The sequence below is a fragment of the Typopeltis vanoorti genome, chromosome 24, assembly GCF_054136105.1.
Source record: "Typopeltis vanoorti isolate ZY-2024b chromosome 24, IOZ_Tvanoo_1.0, whole genome shotgun sequence".
Taxonomy (NCBI): domain Eukaryota; kingdom Metazoa; phylum Arthropoda; class Arachnida; order Uropygi; family Thelyphonidae; genus Typopeltis; species Typopeltis vanoorti.
In genome coordinates, this window is record NC_143572.1 from 8,658,473 (window position 1) to 8,664,472 (window position 6,000).

General features: G+C 36.0%; 1 protein-coding gene across 4 annotated transcripts in view; it reads right to left on the reverse strand.

Moving 5' to 3' along the window:
* Positions 1-1,717, reverse strand: part of Rad9 (cell cycle checkpoint control protein Rad9) — a 242,435-nt gene extending 240,718 nt beyond the window's left edge. For 3 of the 4 annotated variants that reach the window (XM_090413858.1, XM_090413854.1, XM_090413855.1), the window contains exon 1: positions 1,296-1,717. The gene's annotated coding sequence lies outside the window, so the exon portion shown is untranslated. Of the gene's footprint in view, positions 1-927; positions 1,036-1,295 lie in introns of all 4 variants that reach the window. The other variant, XM_090413857.1, reaches the window with a different exon arrangement.
* Positions 1,718-6,000: the final 4,283 nt, after the last annotated feature.

Sequence of the window (6,000 nt, forward strand, 5' to 3'; positions counted from 1 at the left end):
TATCAAGTAATTTTGTTTTTTAGTTTAAGGCACCATTTGATAAGCACTGTGTTTGATAGCATATACTTCCCGCATCGAGTGACTGAATGGGATCTGGCATTAATAATAATAATACAAATGTGAGAGTAAAAGGCTACAAGGCCTAACACATAACATTAAACATTTTTGATCAACAACAAAAAGTTTATCCTTGTTCATCCACATCCCCAATACAATATTAACATATATGGCATCATGCATAAAATCCATATACATATATATCATGGATATGTATGAGAGTGGTAACACTACAATTGTTGGACATTGCTTCAACAAAAATTTCATTTGAGATTAGTTCACCCTTTTGAACATAACTTTGAATTAAGCTCTTTTCAGCCCCCTACAACTGCATTACAGGTTCACATAAAATTTCCACTATGGTATGATACCACATGCATAAAATCTTCTACATGAAGTATTAAACTATTTACCTTTATTTATGTTTATACAAAGCCAGACAGAAAATATAAACAAAAAAATTCAAGATGTAATAAATGCTTTTAATTGCTTTTCACATCAGAGATGAGAGAGAGAGAGAAACTAAATGCTCTCTCTCTAGCTTTCCTAATACCTGACGCAGTAGAGAAAATGGGAAGAAAAGTCCAAATATTCTTGATGGAGCAATTCCATAAACTGATTTATAAAAGCCATTAGGTGTGTACAGCAAATATTGAATTTAAAACATTTATGCCTTTTGAGTGCAACTGAGTTAAATCTAATCGAAGTAAAGAAGAAATTAAGATACCACACATATGAGATCTCAGAAATCCACCACATGACCTAAACAGTTTTACTTAAAGTATTAAAAATGCAAAGTGAAAAACGATATATATATAAATATGTACTTTTTTTACATGATTAAGATAGCATAGAAATAGTTTTATTAACCACTTTGACATCTGCATGCAAGAGGCCTTCAGTATTCTTCCTCGCCACCTGAAGAAGGGTCAAATAATTCCTGAAACCGCAAGTGGGACCAAGGGGGAAGGTCATTCCCTGGAGAAGAATATTCAAGAGAAAATTATTATATACCAAACAGACAAACAATATACTTGTGTTTCAGATAGCTTATGCACATATCAACTTCACCATCAATTGGCAAGGCACTGCATTGCTTCAAACACATGAGGACTACAAATAATCAACTTTTATTATAGATATTTAATCTTAACATAAAATAACGTTATAATGCAAAGAGTAAGCCATTAGGCATATCTGTTTGTTAATTACAAATTCAAAATAAACCAGGAGCTTACTTCTGGAAAGCAAATTCTAGACGAGCCATTATGCATATTACGATTTTCTATTCCCTGGAAGCTGCCTGAACTTCATGATTAAAAGAGCCGATAAAAGGCGAATATATGGACTCACTAGAGATCGTGTCTTTTAAGTAATAAAACTTGGTTTCTAAAAGTAAACATTATTTGTCAGCTTGGTATGAAACAATAAGTTTTTTTGTTTTGTTTTAACTTTCAAAATATTCAACACCGTAATGAACTAATGGGACTCGATATTTTATCCGTTCAAACATCAGGGTAAATAAAAATAGCAATCATCAGGAGGTAACAAACGGAAATTCAAAAGAATTTTACTGTGGAATAAAACAGCACCCAACTTAAAAATTGCGCCTAAGGAATCAGCTGCTCTGCGAACATGGGGTATTTACATACCCAGTAACTTAATACGTTCATACACATACTCCGGTGAACATCGTTTCTGTCCATAAATATATAATAAAATAAATAAATAAATTTTGAAAAAAAAAAATCACAGCAGTAATATTTATGTGTCAAATAACGATGTTATTTACATCACAAGACAATAAACTATTTATTATTCGACCGGTTCCCGAGTTAGTAGATCTCTGGCACGGGGAAGCGGGTTTTTCCTCCCGTTCGTCCCATAAATCAAGAAAATCGACCATAGTATTAAGTTCGCCCACTGATTAGAGATCCTTCGACACTTCTGCGCATGTCAGAAAAAGGAGAATCCATTCCGATAATAGGGTAATCAGTCCGTATTGTGGGATGAGTTGTTTATTATTACAGGTCGGAAAATTAACTTCTCTTTTATGATTATTGTAGTTAACTATGTTGCTATTTTACTTATAAAGCACGTGATTTCGCGTGTTGGCGACCAATTCGTACGTCCTTCATTTCTTTCTCCCCTTCAACATGAATCAACTATTCTTGGCAAGACGCCAAGCAGAGTCCTACAAACGGTGGGCGAACTTTTAATACCCACATTATTTCAGACAATAACATATCCTGTTAGGGTTAGGCATCAAGAGATGGCAGCACTTGGTTGCTAGTCTCTTCATCAGTAGCCGCCTATAATTAGTGATAGACATGGGCCAGCTATCTATAATTGGCTACCGATGGAGATTGAACTGCCCACTCAGTCTCCAAAAGTTAGATGTGTTATAAAGGCCTCACCTACTCCCTATTAAGGAATAAAAGGCGTTAGCTGATTTATTCATTTATTATTTATTATTATTATTATTATTATCAAGCCCCATGGAATCAAAGGGCTCACCATATTATTTACCAAAAATGAATGTATTCAGTAATTGGTATACTGATTTTTTGTAAAAATAAAAATGGAATAAGAAAGTCTTTCATGATATATACGTAAATACGGTGTATAATAATAATAATAATTTATGATATTGATATTGACCACCCAAAGAAAGAGCGTCATAGGTTCTATTTTAATCACTCACTAGAGCAGCGTTCTGCAGCCTTTTAATACTTAGCACCCACTTTGTAACTTTCGGGAGAGTAAAATTTTCTTACCTGTCAAGAAAACAATAAAATTAATTGAAATCACCATTAATTTAATGAGATCCTCGAGCCTGATGCTGAGAAACTAAATGTTGGATATCTGGTTCGAATTTCGAAGTGCAAACGAAGGTCTCCACTTTCAGTGATTTTCTGACAGTTTCTCTGTTTGATGACAATATGATTCACAGCACTAAAGCTTGATTCCACTACATATGAGGTAGAGAAAATTAGCAATAAATTAAATATCCTTTTCTACATATTTGGATATAAGGCTGGCATTTTTTTTTTATTTTGCTAGAGTTTTTTGGTATCCACCACTACTGAAAATCGATTTGTTCTCGTCATCGTATTTATGTTCTAATAGTTCTGCTTGACATATTATATCAGCCTCAACCGCATTTGCAGTAAAACGATTCATCATCTTGTCATATACCTTCAAGTTCAAAATATCACTAAATCGATTTTCCATATCCAATTTGGATATTGTAAAACGATTCATTGAGCTCACCACTGATCCTTTCAATCTCTTCTGAAAGGTTCACTAATTATCTCAATGAACTTCCATTTTGGTGATGACAATTCTGGAAATTGATGAAAAGATTATGATGGAAAAGATCAAGTTTTTCTAAAAATAATAACACGACAGTTTTGCAACTGACAAATGTTATATTGGATCCTTGAAGCTGCAAATCCACCACACTCTCATTAAATTTCTTAAAAATGCTGCCAAATAAAATACATCATGCTTCATTGTTTTTAATTGCTGACAGATCAGCCTCATTTTCACTTTCAAAAAACTGTATGTCCCCAGGTAGTGGTCTACCCCATTCGTTTTTCTCAGTACCCAAAGCACTTCCTCTCTGATGTCCAGCACCGATCCTTCGTTTGCCTCTCCATCCTCACTCTCATATAATTCAACAAAACGAGTCAAGCATGCACTCTTTAAAAGCCAACGAACTTCTCTGTGTAATAGTAACCTAATAAATTGCTCATTATTATGCTGGCATGGTTGTCGAAATATTCCATCATTTTTGCGATTTGATCTAATTTATAGCCCTAATTATTATACTTAATGATGAATGAAGGCTTGTATTCAAGTGTTTTCCTGGAATGTATCACACAATAAATACACAAAACGTTTGGCACTTCCTCCTTTAAATAAGCAACACAACTACGATAACGACCTGTGATTGACTGAAACTATCAGTGCTCCATCAGTAGCGCATGCAACAATATTGTTCAAGGATATAATATTTTTTGCAAAATATGATTTCACAACAGTAAACATTGATAATCCATTTGAATCCGTAATAAGAATTAAAGTGGATAACATTTATTCTTGCAGTCTATTGTTTTCATCAAGGTACCATGCACATGCCATCAATAAAGCATCATCATCATCATCATCATCATCATCGTCGTCGTCGTCGTCATTATTATTATTATTATTATTATTATTATTATTATTATTATTATTATTATTATTTTAACAGTGTCTCCATGGAGTCAAAAGGCTCATCGCGGGAGACCCGACATTGACATACTAACCATTATTTGCACAATACCTGTCATACCTCTCCTTAAATTAATTCACAGTTGAAGCATTCACAACCACCTCTGGCAAAGAATTCCACCCATTCACAACCCTCCAAGTAAAAAATCTAGTCCTAACATCCTTGTTAACCACACTCTTACACAATCTCCAGGGATGGCTCCTCGTTCTCTCACATCCTGCACTGTTCTTAAAAATATCATCAGTATCAATCCTGTAAAATCCCTTTAACAATTTAAATACCTCTATCATATATCCTCTCCTACGTCTATCAGCTAGTTTTTGGAGCCCACAGATCATCAATCTATCCTCATAGGGAACATCCCACAGACCTTCAACAATCTTTGTAACCCGCCTCTGAATCCTCTCCACCACTTCCGCATCGCCAAGAAATCCTGGCGACCAGATCTGTGCACAATAGTCCAAATGCGACCTTATTAATGCCTTTTAGAGTGGAACAATAACTTCCCTATCCCTGCTTGTTAGTGTGTTCCTCAACAACCAAGTACTTTGATGTGATGTTTTAGCAATCTTTGCAATATGCAATTGAAACTTAAGTTCTCTGTCCACAATAACTCCAAAGTCTCTTGTCTCATCAATTTCCTGCAGTTCAGTTCCGTTAATATAGTAAACAGCATGCGATGTCATCCTCCCGAAGTGCATCACCTTACACTTAGCCACGTTGAACTGACAGCCATTTACCTCAGTCCATACCGTCAGCCTATTTAAGTCATTCTCTAAAATATTTACATCATTTGAATTGATTATCGCTCTTCCCAATATTGCACCATCAGCAAACAAGTGGATATTTCCATTCAAGGTATTTTCAATATCACTGATGTACAAATTAAACAATCGAGGACCAGGAACTGAGCCCTGAGGTACACCACTAGTCACTTGCCTTTTCCTGGACTCAGCTCCTCCGTAAACCACTCTTTGATATCTGTCCACCAACCATCCTTTAATCCAAATCGCCGTCTTCGGATCCAAACCCATTTGCTTTAATTTATGTAAAGGGTTCCATGTGGAATCCTGTCAAAAGCCTTTGCAAAGTCAAGCAGTATCACTGAATAAGGATTTCCTTTATCCAACTCCACTGTTACTCAGCAAAAAAAAAAAAAATCAGCTAACGCCTTTTCATTCCCGTATACGGGAGTAGGCGAGGCCATTTAGCCCTATCTAACTTTTGGAGACTGAGTGGGCAGTTCAATCTCCACTGGTACCAAATCAGAGACAGATGGCCCAAGGCTATTACTAATTAAGCGGTACGCAGTGAAGAGAGACGGCTCAAATGTGCCGCCATCTCGTGGTCTTTAATCCTAACACAATATATTTCATGTCTGAAATAATGTGGGTTCTACGGTCGATTTTCTTGAGTTTACAGGACGAAAAACCCGAGTTTCCGGGAGGAAAAACCTGCTTGCCCGTGCCAGAGATCGACTAACTCGGGAACCGGTCGAAAAAAGGCTTAGAAAAATTTCCTCTAGTCGCCGACTAGACTCGAAACCAAGTCTTCCTTCGTGCGGCCAAGAGCGGTGGTGTGCATGTTACTTTATTATAGAAAGTAAGCAAATTACTTAGGCAAGACCTACCCTTCACAAAACCATGTTGCCCCTTATAAAGTGT